General features: G+C 43.8%; 1 protein-coding gene across 4 annotated transcripts in view; it reads left to right on the top strand.

The window, feature by feature from the left end:
- The first annotated feature begins 2,258 nt into the window (after positions 1-2,258).
- FAM107B (family with sequence similarity 107 member B) overlaps positions 2,259-20,778 on the top strand; it is a 62,440-nt gene continuing 43,920 nt past the window's right edge. Inside the window, exons 1-2 of one of the 4 annotated variants that reach the window (XM_075144248.1) lie at positions 2,377-2,463; positions 4,422-4,545. The gene's annotated coding sequence lies outside the window, so the exon portion shown is untranslated. Of the gene's footprint in view, positions 2,464-4,421; positions 4,546-4,676; positions 4,697-20,778 lie in introns of those variants that run through there. The other 3 variants (XM_075144273.1, XM_075144263.1, XM_075144256.1) reach the window with 3 other exon arrangements.

Raw genomic sequence — 20,778 nt, 5'->3', positions numbered from 1 at the left:
ACTTTCTGCCTCTCTCCCAAATCTTCCTCTTTCTCGCTTATGTCCAGCAATAGTTTTCAAGTCTAGATACAACCATGGTAGCTTAGGGGTTGCACAGCACTACAGTCATTTCATGGAGCACAAGCTGATAGCATGTGTGGGGAGGGACTTTGCTAAATCTGCAGCTGGCATAGCCAACAATACCACATAACCACACACTTAAACCGAATGTAACACTGGAACAAAGTAGCAATCACAATAAAAAATGCCTTGATTCCTTTGACAAGCTGTGGCAAGATACCCAGAAAGTTTTGGTAGCTTCAGCAAAGTGTTACATTCCATTTAAAGGTGTGGATGTGCAGGGTCTGCTGGGGAGACGGTGCATGTCGCAGCAAAATAGTTGTCTGAGCTGAGAAAGGGTTGGGAAACACTGATGTAAAGTGTCAGATTTCAGAGCAGGGACAACTGCCTGTGCAGTGTCTAAGGCAACGGAGATAAAAGCTTGATCAGGACTACGAAGTGTCTTTAGAATACAAATGGTTAATGCTTACATACAGAAATGATATGGAGAGGTCCGTAAGGTCAAGAATGCAAAAGATAGGGAAATCCAGCATTCCAGCTGGCCTTGCAGTTCATTTTCTTTCTTTGCTGTTTGCAATTCCCTGGTCATACATCATTTCCCCCTCCCATGCTTCAAATGGGGGGTTGCTCACAGAACAGGGAACTATTCCGTATTTATACTCCCTCATTCATCTAGGCACATCATTGTATTGCATTTAATAAAAAAAAAAAAAAATCAATTTTTATGAGGTTTTTCTCCATACAGTATCCATGGGCTCCACATGCAGAACAACTGTATCTCAGAACACCCCTGTGAAGGAAAGGGCACCTGGGGAATGAGGCTGGCCACAACCAGGTCTGACACTGTGAACATGGACAATACAAATGGGTGCCCAACTTGTGACGCCATTAATGACTTTTTGAGGAGCGTGTAGTATTTTATAACATTTCATTTGTCCACAGCATAGCTCTGGTTGCATATGTTGGTGCTCAGCAACAGACTCAAAGTGAACCAGAACTGATAGTGGCCACCCACACTCTGCATTTCATCAATTTGTTTGGTTTCACCCAGGCTGCCGTTTTTTCCTCGTGAAAGAACAGCCACACACAAAGACCTGAGCAGTCTTTTAGTATGTACCAGCACTCCGGATTTCAGCCGTGCCGCACGGAAAACAGATTTCTCCTTACCCACTCGCTCCCCTTACCATGCTGGGGCAGTGGGTTATTTAGGGCAGATTCGGTGAAAATAGCACCATCTACTGAGCACCCGATATCCTTCCTGCAGGGACTTCTTGGGGTTGGGGGTTTTTTGGAGGGGAAGGGTCTGCCTCCACAGCCCAAGCGACGTTGAATGCTCAGCTCCTTAAGTTACTGAGCTCCTCAAATCAGTCTGAAGCTTTCCATCTCTGGGATGACTCAAGTTGCTTCTGTCACTTTGCTGTGATTCAAGTCATCTGCTCTGACGAAACGCAAAATAATCCTAGTGATAAATGTACAAAAGAAATCGGTTCAATCCAAGTATGTACACCAATGTATAAATACACATGTCATCCCCAAAGGTCTTTCTTTTTTTTGTGTTCATTCCCAAAGTCTGTGCATGCTGTGTTGTGTCCCAGGCTCTCTGTCATGCCGCCATCGCTTATTACTCACTACGAAACAGATTTTGGGGCACGCTGAGGCACGTTTTGACTGGCTGGCCATGGTTTCTTGGCCTCTTACTTGGATGGGTCCGCTCGCAGAGTGGGGACCGTAATTCCTTCGGCGTGACCAGTGGAAATATCCACAGGAGACAGGGCTCCGGGCCACGGAAAGGGAGAAGAAACCACTCGGGGAAAGTTAAACGAAGGCACAGCTGGGAGATTCCTCTTCCACGAAGAGAGGGGTGGCTCTTGCAGGTGAGCGGGGCCACTCAAGAGGACCAACGGCCTCGGCAGGCGTTCGAAAACCGCCCGTGGGCACCCCACACGTGTTGTCCTTCCCGGGGGGGGCGGCCTGGGCCCGGCTGCAGCCCCCCGCCGCCCCGAGGAGGCAGGGCTCCGCGGCGCTCACCTCCGCCTCCACGCACCCCCTTTTTTTTTCCCCCGTTTCTCTCGGGATTTCCACCCAGCCAAGCCCCCCCCCCCCCCCCGGATTTTTCCACGCCTGACAACAAAGGAGGCGGCCGGGCGGCCTCGGCGGTGACTCAGCGGCGGGCCCGCCCCCGGCCCGCCCCGCCGCTCCCCTCAGGCGAGGCCGGGCCGGCTCCGCGCGTGTGGCGGGGCCGCGCCGGCGGGCAGTCAGTCAGTCAGTCAGTCAGTCAGTCAGCGAGCGAGCGGGCAGGCAGGCGGCTGCCGCCCTCCCTCCTTCCCTCCTCCCGCCGGGCGTCTCGGGGTCTCCCTGCCCTCGTCCCCCGCGCTGCCGGGCGGGGAGAGCCGCCCCGGCGAGGTAGGTTTTGTGTCTCCTCACACAAAGGCGCGGCGCTGGCGGGGTGGGACGGGACAGCCGGCGGGTGGCTGAGGGAAGGCGGCTGCCTGTGAGGGTCCGCGGCGTGAGAGGGGGGTGTCCCATCACCGCACCCGCTCCCCGAGCTGTCGGGGTGCCGCTAGCGGGAAGGGCTCTGCGGGGCGGGAGGCGGCGGCGCCCCCGGGCCGTGGGGCTCCTGCGGGAGAGCCCCGTCTCTGCGCCCTCATTCCTGAGGGGAAACCTGGGGAGTTAATCGTGGCTCTGCAAAAAAAAATAAGGGGGGGAGCGAAGTAGAAGGGCGCCCGGGGGGGGGGGGGCTGCGCGGAGCCGCGAGGGAGCTGCCGGTCCCGCCGGCCGGGCGCCCGCCGACCCCCGCGGCCGAGCCGTTAGCTGCTGCTTTGCGGGTTCCCCCCCCGGGTCGCCGGGGCTGCGGAGCCGGGGGGGGGGAGTTTCGGCTTGCCGGTGGGGCAACTTTTATTCTCTGGTGACTTTTTTGCTGCGGTCGGGGCACCCCCGCGGGGTCCGTGGGCTGCAGCCTGGTGGGGCCGCGTGCGTGTGGTGTTGGATAGGAAGAAGAGGTGGAAGAGGAAAAGCAATTCAAAAATATACATATTTTATTTTCTATATGTCCTGCCCTGTTAAATGTGAATTTAGAGCAGCAGAACTTCAAATGTCCAAAGTATGGAGCGTGGCTGTTTCCTTATAAATCTTTAAAAAAAGTAAAAGCCCCGAGGACTTGCGCTGTCTGCCTGTGCTTCCATCCCTCCCGGAGTGGTTCTGTCAAAGTTTCCCTCAAGGGCCCCGAGAGTCCAAATGTCCAGATTTTCCTATGCGTTGGGTTGAAAGGCAGTGCAGCTGGCCAGTGTAACTGCATGGATAAATGTCTTTTGGGGGTTCACAAGGGGAAGAAGGGGTGCAACACAGGAGCTCTGTGTAACTTGTTTGCTTCTTCGGTTGGATTTTTTTCATAGCTTAATGAGTTCTGGCATAAATCGATACTGTGCGAATGCGGTGTACGGCTGTGGCTGGCGTTGGAGCAGAGTCTGGTCCTGTAAGTTCAGGGCATGCTTGTAGCAAGCTCGAGAGAGAGGCAGGGACATGTGAACTTTTTGGGTTTTGCTGAGAATTCACATAGTCAAACAAAAACGCGACAAAATGAGGAAAAGATGCTTCTGTGTGAGCATAACGTGGTCGCTGTGTATAGTTTGTGGTGGGAGTATTGTTGAATAACTAACTCTGGCAGTGGTGCTGTTCTGCGTTGTGGTACGTATACGTGTGTGCTAAATCCTGTAGCACCAATGAGGATATTTAGCTTTCATTGACTTGGCAGAGAAGTAGGAGCATGGAAGAATGTTGTTTAAAAATGGGAATAATTGCTTGTGGATCTTGTAGGCATTTTGAGAGGCATTTAAACTGTCTTTAATCTCCTATGATATGAACAGGATGCTGAGAATCTCTTGCTTTATTGACGGTTGTTTTCCTAGCAGTATATGGACAGACAGCATGTACTGTGAGTGTGATAGCTGCTTGCTTATTGTCAGCGATATTTGCTGAGGAACAATAAACAATTGTTTGCTGGGCTTTATTAAAAAGAACCACAAACGCCCCATATCTCCTACAGCAAAGCCTTTATTGTCTTGAAGCAACTGTGGGCCAATTTCATGCTTGGTGTAGTTCCACTTATGTCAGTGGAGTTTTGCCAGGGATGATTTTGGCAGGTGAAGTGTTACTTGTGTCTTTCAGAGTCCAAAATACTCAGGAGTAATGTTGCCTCCAGCACTTAAGTATTGTTAATTAAAATGGTATGCTGATGCTTCCCAAAAGTAAGGGGTAGAGGTGTGAGAGTCATCTCATCAGGTCTTCTAAATACTTTCCCACTTACTTCTCCTTTCTGCTTCAGATCTTATATCCCTTAATTTACTCTCTTCCTTCTTTTTCAGTCTTGGCATCTTTTTTCTCCCTTCAAAATTAAGAAGTTTCTCTGAACTCCAGCTCACCCTTGAGCATTTAAAGGTTTTGAGACTAACTGTGTTGAACTGCCCTACACCACCACTGCACGGCTAGGTAAGTGAGTGTGGCAGCTGCGGTTTGGAGAGCTTTCTCGCACATGCACACGTCTCTTTTTTACAAGCTGATTTGTGTGGTGGCTATGGTCGGTGCATTTGCTGAAGCGGCAGATTGTTTGACAGAGTCTCGCAGGCTTGAGAGAGACTGAGTGAGTAGACCGGGCTGGGGAAGTCACTGAGTTTTTACTTGTGACATTGAGAAACAACTGGTTTTGAGTATACCCCTTCATAACATCAGTAAGGATTAGAAAATAATATAAAAATGGGAGCAGAAGAAAAATTGGGAAAGATAGAAGCAAATACTCTTGTTTACTAGCTGTGGGAAGAAGAGTGGAACTGTTTAACTAGTAATTGACTTTAACAGAACTTTGGCTCCATCAAAGTTTCAAAAAAAAGATCTTATTGAATAAAACACTTATCTTTTGTATGCAGTTAACAGTATTAAATACACGTGGCCAACTCTAAGGCTGTTCTGGCACTGTGGTAGTTTTAAACAGAAAAAGTTTCAATGCTCAGCTTTGCAGAGTCTGTCTGAGACATTTTTGTATCCAATATCTTTGCACTGTACAACTTTGGATCTATTTGCATCTCGTAAGTAAACAAAAAGAGCATATCAGACACAATTCACAGATGATACTGTTCTGACACTTCTGGAAAAAGCAAGCATCAAAGAGCAAGATACGTGCACTGTCTAACTTTGGAGGGGAAGAAACGTGCTTAATGCTTCTTCAGTGCAGTGATTAGTCTAGAGTTTATTCTGGTTTGACCAGACCTGGTGTGTTCTTGAATATCAGTGGAAGTATGGTTTGCAGCTTAATGTGAATGTTGCAAAGAGCCTGCAACTCTTCCGTATTTACTTAAAGAGCATGTAAATTGGTGTTTTGATGTTTAAATTTAACATAAGCCAATGGAAGGATTTAGCTGTGGAAAGGGAATTAGTCACATGCTCAGCTGAATATAGAGCTGCAAATTTGATAGGAAAAATGTTTTTTGGGAGAAAGATCAATTATCTGGCTAGAACTACATTTCTCAGTGGTACTTCCTCTTTCCATGTCTTGTGTGTTCTTGTCAGGCTTATCTTTGTGCACGCTTCATTTATATTAATCCTCTCAAAACCGTGCTGAAGTAGAAAAGTGGTGCGTCTTTCCAGTGTGGGGAAGACACCTTCCCTTTGCAGATGGGGAATAAAAGCACAAGAAAGTAAATGGGTCATCCATGACTACAGAGGAACTGTGTAGTGATGCAAGAATTTGAACTCATGTCTCCTGAACTATTGGCTAGTATTGAAATGGAAGAACTTGCCCCTGCACAAATGAGTAGGAGAAGAGAAGAGGCATGGTCCAAAAGGCACAGTATGAAAATCAGTTTGGTTACCTGGCTGTGAGGCAATTAGTGGTCGACTGCTCTTCCACCACCAACATGCATGTTGGTCTTTGTTAGACTATGAAAAACAGGAGGTTTTTGTAATGATGAGTGCTTAAACAAACATTCAGCCCACGTATGAGAAAAAAAAATGGTAAGGATCATTTTTCTTCTCCTTTCTACACCTGCCTTTAAATAATGGGTACTGTTTTTAGAGATGGTTCTCTGGATGGATCTTTGGGGAGGTCCTTCATCTGGCCTGTTGTACAGCTGCATGTGAGCAGGTGCCAGCAGAAGGGAAGAGAAGGCTTTGCGGAGCCAGGAGGGTCGTGGTGAGACCAGGGCTGCCTCTTTGTGACCCCAGCAGCCGGGTAGGGTGATGCGAGTGCAGATCCCCACCCTGAGAGACAAGGCTTGTGCTGCTTCTTAAAGGTGGTTTCTAAAGGGGTGGCTGTTCTTCCTTCTGCTGTGCACAGACACTCACATAGCTGACGTTCTTACCCTGGTGCTCTTCTGCTTCAGGGCGTTGGTGCGAATGTTGCACGACAGCAGGGAGCTGCGTGTGGCAATTCTCTTGTGGCAGAAATCTTGTAGTGATTATATGAGCAGGGAGCACAGGCATCTGCAAGAAAAGGAAGGATGTGGTCAAACAGAACCTTTTCTTCCCCGTTCTATGTAACTCAAAAACACCAGAGGGTCCCTGCTACCTCCATGTTTTGTCACACTGGGAAAACTGAAGTTTGAAGTAACACTTCTCGTTACAGCACTGTGTTTGGTAGTTGACTGTTATAATTGCAAAGTCTGTCACAGTTTTAACTTTAGTTTCAAAACATGTTTCGAGCTGGCAGCCTACTTCTTGTGTTTAGGCCAACGCTGTAAGTTTTGTGCAATGAAGGGTAGGAACTCACAGGTGGGAGAGCAGCATTTCCAAGTTCTGTCTATAAAAGAATAAGCCGCAAAGATTTTGGAGCATTGTGTGCAGTGCTCTCTCCCCTGCTCTGTATCACATGTTAAAATAACATTTGAAATCAGTAGTTACTCTAATTTTTTAGCCTGGGTCTATAGCTGAAAGGGCAGGGTTTGTGGTGGCTTGGTGCAGTTTGCTTTCTAGTATAGATCTCACCTGGCTTGGAGTTAATTGAGTCTTCAGCAGGTCATCAGCTTGCTTAGATGAGACGAGGATTCATGATGAGAGCAGGGAGACAAATGCAATAACCTTTGCCTTATTTAGCTTTATTTATCCTAGAAGCAAAACTCCTGGATTTGCTTACATTTTTAAAATTTCTCTGGCAACATGAAGCCAGAAGATTGCCTTTTGTGCAAATACATGCTCTTCTTCAAAGAGAGGAATAGCGCAGTCATTTAGGAACAGGGGATAACTTCCTTTCTTTTAGATGAGATCGATTTCTTTATTTTTACATTTATACTGCAATTTCAGGCAGCGAATGTGCCTCAGGGATGAACTGTAAAACCTCTGTTCGGTCCTTTAGCAAATCTCACCCTCCTACATTTGCTTGCTCCTCTGTATGAGCTGCATTAGAGTCCTGTAGAGAACTGTATTTATGATAATGAAGCATGAAACGTGCTCTTGCTATAAGGGGTGCTTTAATGTCCTGGACAGCAACCTTGCTGCTTTTTGTGGTGGGATTTTTTACTTTGTACCCAGGAATTATTCACCGTTCCTGTAAGCTGGAGAGCTAAAAACCACAAATGCTTCTGAAGGAGAAACTGCCTTCATGTTTGACTTTGATTGAAGCAGTCCCTCCACTTTGCAGTATAGTATATTTTAGGGAGGGGAAACTGAGTCTTGAAACTCTTTGTTATTGTGTAAAGGGAAACCCACATTAAGCTGCTTTTGCTTACTTGAATATTAAGAGTTCTGTCCATCTCAGAAGGACGTTCAGTTCACCATGCCTGTGCCAACTGGTGCTTAGCTAACTCACTGGGTCTGGTGGTGTCTGCTCTGAACGGGAGCCGAACACTGCCATTCAAAGGTATTTCTATAGCGATGGCATTTAGTGGGTCTTTCGGTGGGTTGGTGAGAGGAGGATGATGATGGGAAATAATAGAACGATTCTTTTCATTCCTTGCCTGTATAGTGAATGGGCATTCATAAGACCTCATGTATATACACAGGCTTTTGTTCTGGTGCTAATAATAAATCAAAGTTCACAGCTCTGACTAGTCAAGATGATGCGATGAGAAGTGGGTCAGGACCATTTGTGTGTGCATAACTGCACTCCTAATCTAGGCCAGTGTCTGTGCTGGATGTTTCTAAACAAGCTGAAAAGATTTCAGGGGAGCTGGAGTTTATGCTGTCAGATGGGTGAAGTGCACCTCTAGCTGAGCAGAGCACTTAAGGATGGGGATCAGAATGGATAGTCTTGAGTCGCTTTGCATGTTAATATGACCATAGAGGAAAAACTTTACTGTTTAGTACCTCTGAAGAGCAAGGAGCTTAGTTTGAGCCGGAGGAAATTTTCTTCTTTCTGGCAGGATGAGTTGCTGAGCAGCCCTCCAAATATGTGCACTGCTCTGCTGTTTCAACTGAAATACGTCTCTGTTACCTCAGTTTCCTCTTAAGTGTCATTGGGGAAAAAGATGATGTGCTGAGTATCCCACTGCGTTGCTGCGATGTCCTTCAGACTTGCTGCGGTAGTTGAGCTCCTCAGTGCCCTTCAAGGAAGAGTGAATGCCTGGACTCTCCCTGAGATGCAGTTTGGTTCTTGGCTGTTGGTAGAGGAAGAAAGCCAATTTTCACTGAAGCCACTGAGATTGGGGGGGTTATTTTTGGAGAGAATAGGGAGGAGTTTGATTGGGTTGTGATAGCCTTCGCATTATATTATGATTTTTTTTTTTTCCCCCATCCTAGAGCTTTCTGAGGTAACTTGTCCTTGAAGATGAGCTATGTCATATAACGCAAGCTGTAATACACATGTTGAACTCTCAATAATACCTGGCACATCACCGCTGCCCCTGAAAACAGTCTGGCAGAAATTTACAGCCAGGTTTGGGTGTCTTAAGAGAGTGGAGGAAAGGATGGGGAAAGAGTCGTGATGGTTTGGGGATTTTCTTTGGGTGGGAGGTGGTGTTTTGGTATTTCTAAAAGTAAACCAACGTTTTCCTCCAAGCCTTTGAAGTACCTTTGAGGCTCTCCTTTTATATAACATGCAGAAGCAAACCAGAGCGCTGTGGATTGTAACCGACTTCCCGGTTGTGCTGGCAGTAGGTTTTGCAAGGTGAAGAGATGACCTTTCGTAGGTGGCTGCTAAGGTAAGGGCGAGCAGTAAGCACAGCTTGCCTTGCTGCTCTCCCTCCTTTCTCCTGTGTCCTTCGTTGTAGTGAGCTGCGCAACGACACGCTAACTGATCAGAAATGCTCGGGCGCAGGGAGTCTTTTGTATTCTGGAAGGAAGCCCTGGCTGTGCATGGGATTGTCCTGTGCGTGCTATTTGTTATCCACAGCAACTGTGGGGAGCAGGATGGCTCTTGGGGTGAAGCTGTACCCCATTGACAAGATTTACAAAAATATTTTTCTGAAGTTCCAGCAACTAGAAAGCCAGCCTTGAAGCTCGTTATGAAGACTGTAATTTATGAATGTCCATGCCAGTCAGCCTCAGGTGGAGGATTTAGTTTAAAAGGCTGAAGCACGTGTTACAGATGCCGTTGTATCAAAACACTCTTTTGAGAAAGCTCAAATCTGAATTCTTGGGTCTGTCTTGCTTTCTCTTTAGTTAGTGACTGATGAAACTCAGTGAAAAGAGGGAGAGGTTGGAAGCATCAGCTGGGCATGTGATATGCTACATCCTTTTCGTAATTGTGCAAAACTGCTGTACCTTCAAAGTTTCCTTTATAAAGCCAAGAATTTACTGAATGTGCAATGACTTTGAATTTTTTTGCAATATAGTATGTAAGCAGAATAACATAAGTTTCCTTGCTCGAGGATGTGAGGACAAGTTAGCACATCAAGTTAGAAAATGTGTGCCAACTGTTGTTTTGTTTTCCAGTGTCCTGAGGGCCCTTCCTGCATAGCACTCCTAAAGAAACAGTCTCTGCCCTGAGGAACTTACAATTTAAGTAGGGAAGAGAGAGTGGACATTAGAGACGCAAAAAGGTGAAGCATGGGGGGTTTTTTTTGTGACACCAGCTCAGTTTTTTTGCAAACCTGAAGTAAAAAATTTCCTTGCATCAGAGATCAGTTTTGCACTGAATGCAGCTGCTTTGCTGGAGAGCCAGGTTTTTACTGAAACTTCCAGTGTAGATGTAGCTGTATGTATCCATATAAAGGTGCTTCGTCACTCATGTTTATTGCATTACAGGAACAAATTTTAACACTGTGAGCTGCCCTAGAGGGATCTATATACTTTACAGCTAGTTAAGGTCTACTTTTTCTCTGTAGAAGCACTGAAAAGGCATCTCCTCAACCTTGTTACCTGTTTCCAGGTAACTAATAGGATTAACAGATCCAAGACAACATGTTCCTTTAGCTAAATGTAATCCATTTGCCAGCTTCAGCTGAAAATTATTGCAGGGAGGAGAAGCACAGGTCTATTTAGTAAATGTCATTTTCAAAGGAAACAAAAAAAAATTAGATCGGTACTAGAAAATTTCCACAACTGATGTCACTTTTATTGTGAAATTTTATAGTAGACAACTCTAAAAATGGGGGCCAGTTTGAGATGCAGTCAGAGATCGGTCTGGTTAGTGGTGCTGGTAAACGAACTGGGTGAAGAACTTCAAAAGCGGGGATGGTATTTAAATCCTGGGAGACTTCTTGCATGCTGTAGCAGTGGGCAATATGGGTACCTAAGTAGCTAAATTTTCTGCTCAATTTGTTTGGTCTTTTCCTAATCCACTGCCGTGATTTCCGATGGCTAAGTAGTTCTTCCTTTCTTCAAAGCTGTCACAGTGTTGCTGGCGCGGGATGACTACAGACAGTACCTGCCAGGGAAAGGCTCTCATTTCCGTGGTGCTGAGGTTGTGGTCAGCTCAGTCTGTGATGTACTTAGCTTTGCACCCAGAAGGATGCCCAGGTTTTGTAATGCTATGCTAATTAAGGTCTTGGTGTCTGCTGTACAAAATTCCTAATTGCTGAAGTATCCCAATATCAGATTTCAGTAAAACTGTTTTTTGGAGCCTTTTTTTTTCCTCCCTCAGAACTATGCAAAAAAAAAGATTCTCTAGCACAATACTATCACCTGTTTTACTTTCCTGTGTTTTTTCTGTATTGATGGAAGGCTTTGTTTTAATGCTTAATTCTTTTGACTGCCATCGTCTGGTAGCATACGGGGGAGGGCTGCATTTGTAATGCCTGTTCTGGGCACTGAAAGGAAAGAGTTTAGTAATGAACTTTAAGGTAGAGGAGTGTGTGCTTTCAGAGAGCTTATTCCTTCCACCATTGACTGAAATTGAATTATTGAAGAGTCCCATCAAATTGGGCATAGCATGCATTGATAAAATGGTGCTTCATTAAATGACTGGTCTAACAAATCATTTCGATCTCTTCCTCCCATTTTAGTATTGGATCTTAATCTCCTTATTACAAGTAACATCAGGACTAGTAGAATTAAGTATTAAAGTTTGAGCCAGTGGTGAGTTCATTTACTCCTTTTTTGGCTGTAATGATGAAGAAGCCTCAGCTGATTTCCTGTTCAGGTCTGATGCTTCACAAGACTTGAGATTCATCTTTATTTTATCTCCAGAATCACACTTCGGTTTAGGGTATTTTTTTCTTTCTAATAGGAAGCTGATTAATTGACTGCTAAAACAGCCACAGATGTAGTTAATTTACTTTCTAAGTGCAGATGTTTAGAGTGCTATGAAGTCAGGCAAAGCTTGGATTTAGAAAGACTACACATACTAGTCAACAAGACATCGAATATCAGAGATAACTCACTATTGTAAAAGCAATGAAATAAGGAGCTCCCATTCCTACTGGGTATTTTCCCCCAGGAAGAGGACTAGAAAAAAATCCTGTACTCTAAAATACAACCATTCAGATTCTTAAGATTAAATGTCTTTGTAATCAATGTACTGTTTCTTTCTTCTTTTTTTTTTTTTTTTTTTAAACTGCCATTGTTAAGATGCCATGAACTCAGCTTTGGGTATCATGGTGCGCCAAATGGGAGGCTTAGAAGCGTACTGTTGGAAATGGTATCCCTCAGGAAGGAAGGGATATGAAAGCTCAACAAGCAATTTACAAAAATCACAATCATTCCATTTAATGTGTCTAAACTAGGCAATTTCTGCTTAGAATTTTATAGAGTCATTGTGTATTTGACAAATAAACTGTGTCAGGGTAAACAAATCCTTCCAATATCTATTTAAAGTAGATAAATATTTATTACTGATTGAGAAACAAAGGCTGAATTGACTTGCCTACAGCTATAACTAATTAGTGTAAGGATAGAATTTGAACTTGGGACTTTGAACCAAGAGAAAAACAAACAAGATGAAACATTGCAAACGGAAACATGATGAAAAGATAATATAAACTTTATATTTCAAGCATAAACTCACTACCCCAATATAGAAATCATCTTCCCATAAAGGCCTTTAGGCAAGTAGACAGCCTAAAAAGCTGCTTCTTACTGAAAACAGGATCTGGTTAGACCATGATCATTACCTTACTTGCCAATTTTGTGTGTCTTGCATTACCCCCATTAAGCTTGTTGCTTCTGAGAAAATTCCTAAAGACAAATTGGAATTCAAATTAAATTTTCAAGTCATTGAAGTTCAAATGAGGAGCACCAGGCAAATTACGTTTCATCTTGAAAAGCTGCAACAAAATCATGCTAGAGATTTCCTTTACTTATCTCCCAGATAGATTATTGGTGTGAGTCACCCGAAGCAGTTGTACTAAATGTGGAAACGTAGCTGACTCAAAGACAAGTGATTGGCATCGTTTTATGGGATGTCACTAACTGCGGTTTCATTATATTGCAGTTTTCCCTCTGGCCTGGTCAAATGTTAATTTTCATTACAATTTGGGCTGAGCATAGAATAAACATTTCTTTTTTGCCTTTGGTAAGTCCTCTGGATCACATGACCTTTTGTTTTTTAATGTAAAGGACAATGCATCTTAAAGCACAATGCTCGCTTGCTTCTCTAACTTGCGTGCTGGAAGGGCGGTAGCACTCACACAGTTACTGCACCACTTCAGTATTTGTGCATTTTGGGAGAACAGTTGTCCTGTAACAGGGTTTGGGATTTCCGCCTTTTCTGGAGGTGGAAAGCATTTAATTCGTTGCAGTACCTAGTCATTTCAGTCAATGCATTTGCTTCAACGGATGAATATGAAGAGACAGGGAGTTTTTAGTGGCATTTCTGTATAAACTTGAGGACTTTCAGACTTTCTTAATGATTATTTCTTGTTTCTAAACATGCTCAGTTAAAAGAAAAAGCAAACTTTTCTGGACTGTTAAATGCTTTCTGTAATGGATGCTATTTCAATCGAATTCCTTTGCCTTAACTGTCTTGTGTTTGCTCTGGTACTTGTGATTCATTTGAATGTGAACTAGCCAGCCCTTGACTAATGGAAAACCTAAAGTAAATAAGTGATAGTGCATGCTAGAGAATGGAAAGGTCCTACAGTGAGCCATGGTGCTCTTTAAAACAATTTAAATATCCTTCTGTAAACCAATTGTTGAATGAAGAGTGGATGAATGGAAGTTTAAAAGCTTGAATCATTAAAGTTTAGGATATTTAAAGCTTACACTAGATTTAAATGTTATTACTTTGAAGTCCTTAATGGAAGGGGAGTAGAAGGGCATTTTTAAAAGGGCTTTCTCTATCTTTGCCTAGGGTTTATAATTGAATCTAGGGCTTGGAGTTTGCAGGATCGGTTTGGCATTGGAGCGGGAGTATTGACATACTATTCAAATTAAGGTGGTCAGCTTAAATGATCAGATCTTCCTGTTGTCTTCCTCTCAACTCTCAAACAATTTAGTCTTCACTCTGAATTGTTTTTTTTCTGATGTGCGTGTTTTTCAGGTCTCTTTTATGGGAGGATTGAATTTACAGTGCAATTCCTCTCCCCTTCGCCTGAGTAGTGTTTGTTAAGAACATAAAACTTTTTATCCAGAACCAGCTGTTTTGAAGCTGAAAACCTAACTTCAGAAGTTAAAGGCCCTCGGCTGAAATCCGGCTAAGGTGTACACATATGTGTGCACTAAATAAAAGCAAGCTGCCTTGCAGCTGTTACTCCTGGTGCCACCAGGCTTTCTCTCCTCCCAGCCCTGTTCTGGACTCCATGTGTTGCTTTTCATAGGCAGGGCGTAAAGCACTGAGCGAAGCTGCGTGGCTTCGTACAAGCGTGTATGTATCTTCCAGAGCCAAATGATGATACTGGACTGCAGCTGGGTCTGTGTCTGATTCTACTCTAGGCATGAACAAAATAAGTGACAGAAGTAACGGCAAAGTAGACGGTAACTGGAAAGACTTTTAGTGATATGACTCGTCCTCAACTGGCCTGGGATTAAACTGGGTTTATTCTCATTGCAGCAGGGTTAGACCTTGTTGCATTATCTCGTATAAGACAATTTGTTAAAGGTTAATAGTTTACTTTTTTTTTCCTAAAGTGAAAGACGCTCTAGATTATAGGTGTCAATTATGTAATTGGCAAACGACAGGAAGTTTGTAAAATGACCAAAAGTGATTCTTGCAAGAATCTGAAATTTTAATCATGTTCATCACAATGATGGTGTGTTTTTCCTAATAGAAGAGGTCTTTGTACTTAAAGCTGGAATAGTTTGGGCTTTTGGGGCTTTTTTGTTTGTTTTTTTTGTTTTTTTACCTTTTCTTAAATGTGCCACAGAAGCCAGAGGTATCCTACAAGACACCTACTTTCAGAAGGAATGCAGGCAGGTGGGTACATGAGAGTGGACCTTTTCATCATCATCGTGTTTGATAAATTTTGACCTGATCTCTGGATTGGGGAAGAAAATGGGTCCGATTGTGGCAGTAGACTGGAAAGAAAATGAAATGTGAGATAATTAAAAAAAACAAAACAAAACAAAACAAAACAAAAAAAACAACACCAGAAAATTTGTGGTGTATCTGTTTGTACCATATGTATTTCTGCTACAAATCGAAGCTGTAAACTTTCTAGGTGATCAGCACGAGATAAACTTGTCTGAATCTTTCACACCAGCATCACAAGCTTGAACTCCTCTGTGCTGCATAACTAAATCCCTGTTGTCATCCAGTTCACATGTAGTCAACGTGAGGATCCTCCAGTTTTGCCTTCCATAAACCTTGGTTTTGTTTTCCTGACACTTCATTTCCTGTTGATTCAAATTCTTCGAGTTGTTTTTTTTTAACGTGCTTCCAAGGGCTGTCTCTTGCAACTGTTGTCTATCAGCACTGGAATGAGCCCTGTCAGAGCCTGGACTCCTGGCTGGAGTCTTTCATTACTCAGACACCAGTTTACATGACATTTAGGGGAGCTTCATATCTTGGAGGCTTCAAACCCTTTAAAAATTTGGCTGAAATCAGCCAAAACTTATGAGGAGGGTTGCGAGTGCACACTTAAATTATCATATAAGAAATCTAAGAAGCTCATATAACTTAAATGCCTGACGTGGTCCTATATTTCCTTCTTGGTTATGAAACAGTCTCTCTGGATGTGTTTTTGCAGTTTAGCTTTGCACCAAGGGAACTCCCTGTGGTGGCTCTTGTAGCCCAGCTCTTGCAGTCTGGTTTTGCTAGAGCCATGCTGATTTAACTAAGATGTGGGCATCAGAATAGCGTCCTAGATTCTTCCTACTTTGTGTCTAAGTGCTTTACAACATGGTTGCTACCTTTTTAGAAAGCCTGTTGTGCAAGCAAACCACACCGATTTCCTTCAGCTCTATTTAACTGTCATTTGGTGGGTAGCTGAGATGGGGAACAGTAGATACGCTTTCATTCTCGCTAACTTTCTGACCAATGAACCATGTGAAAATTTTGTAAAGCTGAAGAGAGGGCAAAAAAACCCGTGTATTTCAGTCCCCTCATTTGGTTACAACTATAAAGGCGTAATGTTCATTTATCACTTCCTTTTAGAAGCTTTTTGTACCTGAATGACCTATTCCTGTAATTCAGTGACATGTGCATCGCAAAGTCTTGAAAATTAGAATGGATAGGAAACTCCTGTTATTTCAACTGGTTATATATTTCTAAACTGGCTTCAGGCCTTTGAGTTGAAAGACTAACCATTGAATTCAACATACTGCTGGACTGTATCACAGAAAGATAAGATTTGGTTTTACATGAAGTGGAAACTTAGACACAGTAGTATGAAACTCAGTAAGCCCACAGTGAATATATGTTGCCTGGTTTGGTTTTTTTGTTTGGTTTTTTGGTTTTTTTGTTTTTTTTTACAGTCAAGGATCATATTGTAAAGCAATTTCTTTGTATCCGTGGCCTGTCACATAATGTGGGATCAATCTTTGCTTAAATAGGAAATACTTATTAAGGAAAGCTGCTGCAGACCTGAGCTTGCGTTCTAGCTGTATTATCTCTGCTGGCCAATAACCACATGTTTTATCTGGTATTCTTCCCAGTGCACGAACATGCCTAGTGAGTAACACATGAAAAACAAATATAACAAGGGTTGATACATTTGGCCAGCTTGCAGAGTATAAGCATCTCATTATTTTTTCCTACTTCCTGCCTTTGGTTTTTTATTTGAAACTTGCCTTTTTAATACGGCATTTCCCCTTGACTGCCCAGGTAAGGTTCTTTCCTATTTCATCTGCATGTTAGTCTTTCTATGGGGACGGCTATGTTGAATGATAAATTCAGGTTTTATTTTATTTATTTATTTTAGCAGTAGCTTTTTTATTTGGATCTTGCAGGAAGTTACATAGTTTTTTTTTCTTAAATTTTTTTTTGTACATAAAAGGAGGCTAAGGGCCACGTTCTACTGGGAAAAAAATGAAGGATGTCAGAAGTGTACTACTTACTACTATCAATAAAACTTTAATTAACTAAATGCTCTGTCTGGCCTCTTGCCCATGTAATAAATAAAAATCAGAGAGGCACTCCTAAGTCATTATTACCTGTTATCAAAAATCTTATGTTTCCATTTACATTTCCATCCCACAGTGAAGCTGAAGAAAAACTGGCTACCAAGTCTCCATATGCAAAGAAATCTTGGTTATTCAGGTTATACGGTTCCCTATATTTGCATGTTTGCACTGGTGTCCTAAAGAGTCACCTTTATCAAGCCAATCTGTATTTAAAATCACCTTTGTATATACAGAAAGTATAGATCCCACAGCAGGACTCCTGTTGACTTTGCTTCTAAGGTCTGCCCAGGGTTGTCTCGATTTACCGCAATATGTGGGATGCCACCTGCAGAATTCCTTGGAGAGGAAAACTGTTCAGCAAAGCCTGTGCCTTGCCTCCTCCTATGCCACTAACCTGGTTCCTGTTGATGCGGGGTCTTTCTGCAAGTGCTTCTCAACCCAGTAAGTCTGGATTTAAACCGTCTGAGCGGGTATTGGGCAGCTGGGCTGCCAATGCAGATGGTGGCTCAGCTCGCCTCCTCTGCGAGGTTTTTGCTAGTTCTCAATTTTTTTTGGTGGAGACCAGTAACAGCCTACCCAGCTCTCCAGAAGGGAATGATCCGGTATCAATGCTGCCTGCAAGTGGTTGTCCTTTAGGAGCAGTTATAGTGATGAGTAAGGAGGAGAACACAAATCAGACTGCCTTGCTTTACTTTTTGTTGCCAAATCTCCCGGTTTTTATCACTAATCTTCAGGCTCAGCCAATGAGGTTTAACTGTGGATCCTAACACTGAGCTGATTACGTGGAGATCTGTGGGTGAAACGTTAAGCTGTCAGAAGGGAGACTTGCTATGCTGCCTGAGATGAAGCGGTGTCTTGTTAGATCCCCATCAGGCAGACCGCATGTCACCGTGTCCTTCCAGAGCCCAGCTGTCACGGCGGTCCCCGGACGCCATCCCGTACCGCACGAGGGGAGAGCGCAGGGGCAGCATCCGCACTGTGCTTTAAGTGCTGCCCTGAGACTGCGCTCCCGTCGGCTGCAGGTTTGGTGTGACTCTCCCCAGGTCATCCTCCTGCAGGCCTATGCTGGGGGATTGTGGGGCCCTCTCTCCAAAGGGTCACCCGCATCACCTGCTGCAGGAACCAGTGGGACTGTGCTGAGGTTGCCCTTGCACAATGTGGGTGCTGGCAGCCAGGGACGAACTCCAGGCAGCATTACCCACCGCTGAGCCTGGCCTGAGCTTGCTCCTTGGTTGGCCATTTCCCATAAATTGCAGACACTGTCAGAGAGGCTCCTGGCTCAGCTTTTTGTTGGCGCTGTTGTTGCAAGATTGCATTTTTAGTAGCTGCTTTTCACTATCAAAAAAATTATTTTGCGGTGAACCGGAACTGACTTTTAGGAAGTGCATGTGGAGGATGACTCCCTAAGCCAGGGTGTCTCTCCCAGACCCCTAAAGCAGTTGAGGCTTACTGCACGTTAGCTGCCCTGAGCTGCCTTACAGCTTCTCCATGTCCCAGAGTGGAGTTTGCCACAGCTGACAGCAGCCTCTCATGACAGCCAGCAAAGGATGGGGGAAAGAAAACATCATCCTGAAATCCCACTCCCTACAGACTGAGAGCCCTGGCGACCATGAAGTGGGATTCTCTGTTGAGAGCTGGGACTTCCAGGGCTGCTCCTTGGGGCACAGGAAAATCCATCATTTTCTTCCAGCCCATTTTTTTCATTTCCTGGTTCACCACTCAAGTTAAATTTCCTTTTAAGTGCTATTTACGTTTGCAGCTTTAAAAATGTGGGAAAGGCTCTCTCATGGCAGGCTGTAATATAGTGCTAGTAATTATTTTAGAGATGGCCCCTGCGTTGCCTCTTGCCCTCTCATCTGTCATCAGCTCCCTCCTGCGTTTTGTTTTTGCTTCGCTGCTGACTGTGGCACGGCAAAAAGTGAGCTCATATGGAGCTCAAATTACTGTTGAACCAGTTCGGATCTGTTTAATGGAAACCTTCCTTCTCCAAACCCTTTTGCACTTATTTTACTTAAGTCATAAAACTTCTTCTGTTTGAACTTTATGAAAACAAACCAAAAACCTCTTCTGTGTTAGTTACAAAACACTTTGGTTCCTTTCCCTGTTTTTGTTTTGTATTATTTACTTAACTGCTGCTGGAGTAGCATCTTGGGGTAAAAAGATGCTTCTTAGCCAAACAATTTAAATTTTTCATAAAGGAAGATGTATAACCAAACTCTTTGTGAAATGAGTTAAACATCTATTCCAGCTCAAGCTTTAAATAGGAAGCATGGATCATTTAAAAAGCCAGCAAAATTTGGACATGATAGAGTATGGATGCGATAATACTTTTCAGCAGCTGTGGAAATAAAGGAAAACGTCTGACTGGTTCTGGCAAAAGCTCGCGTAAATTTATAACTTAGGGTGTATGCATATGATCTCATGAGATGGAGTGAATTTTTGCAACCACATGTAACGCTGAGCGGTAAGTGAGCATCAACCCATATTTACAAAATCCTGCTGTAAATGTCTTTTCAATTTTTTTTATTTTTTATTTTTTCCTGAGGCAGAGATGTACTAGAATCTATTGTAGACCTTGTTAAGTAAATTCTAGTCTCCTTTTCTATTCTTGTTTTCCTTTTTGGCTTTCCGTGCTACTGGCTAATCTGTTAGTGATGCTTAAGTTTAAAGGGACCTCAGTTGCACAGTCATTCATGTGGAGAGAAAAAAAAAAAGTAAAAATGTATATACTTCAGAGTTTTTCTCTGAACTGCTTATGTTTCCTCTGTTTTTTGAGATGGTGTGTTATCATCCAAGTTATTTTGGCAGGTTGTGAAAAGCTTTTTAAAATGGTCAGCCTTGCATTTATGCAGGAAAAGCCTTCAGAATTTCAGTGAAGCCACGATCACTGCAGAATCATTTGGGTATGGGTTCTCTCCAGTTGCTGTGTTTGACTTTTACAAGGAACTGTACATGTTTAAAAAAATTTAATAAGAAATAATAAGATATTTTAGCCCTACAGACCCAGTTCTCTGTACACATTCAGTAAATGACTCTTACTGAGATCAATGGTTTCCTGTGTTTTATTAGCGCACCAGTTTCAGCTGGTCCTCTAATCTCACATTTCTTTTTATAACTATTTTATAAGGAAAAGGACCCAATTAAACCAGTTCAGGTTTCTCTGTTACAGTGCTGTTATCCTTGCTCTCATCGTAACATGCCTGTCTTGGCTGTCTGTCTGCGCACTGTGCAAGCCTCTGGCATGTCCCCCTGGAACTTCTGCATTTGCGCTGGAAGCTCCCACAGTCACTTATGCAGCCGTATCTTTTTGACCATTTCTGCCTCCTTTTATTCTGATGTGTACACAAAAGCACACAATCCCCCGTTTGCTTTGTATTTTTTAGCTAAGAGAGACCGAGATTACAAAGTGGTTCCACCTCTCTGTGCGGGACTGCTCTAGACGCTGCAGCCTCCCAAGGTGGAGCTGTGTGCCCCTCGCATCCCCTGTGCAATTACTGACTCCTGTGCCAGCCCCCCAGAGCAGGGCTGATGTAGGGAGGTGGGAAAAGCGAGGGGAGGGGGAAAGCCGCTGGCAGCTGCTGCAGGGCGATTAGGACATCTCTTGCTATGTGATCTAGCAGCCAGGTGGTTTCTGTTGTTGCCAGTAAAGGTGGGGATACAAGGCAGGCAGGACAGAGGGGCCATCCTATATCTGCAGCAGCCATTGCCCAAATGCAAGAGAAAAGGAAGACTTTAGCTCCTGGGGCAGTGTGCCTCTCGAAGAATCATTTTCCACTTCTCCAGGGAAGAATAATGCAGGTGAGCAGAGCCTGAAGACTTTCTGCTGGACATAAGTCTGACATGAATCTGATCCTGCTC

Source organism: Calonectris borealis, chromosome 1 (assembly GCF_964195595.1).
Source record: "Calonectris borealis chromosome 1, bCalBor7.hap1.2, whole genome shotgun sequence".
Lineage (NCBI taxonomy): Eukaryota > Metazoa > Chordata > Aves > Procellariiformes > Procellariidae > Calonectris > Calonectris borealis.
Note: the sequence above shows the minus strand (reverse complement) of the source record. Positions and strands in the feature narration are given on the sequence as shown.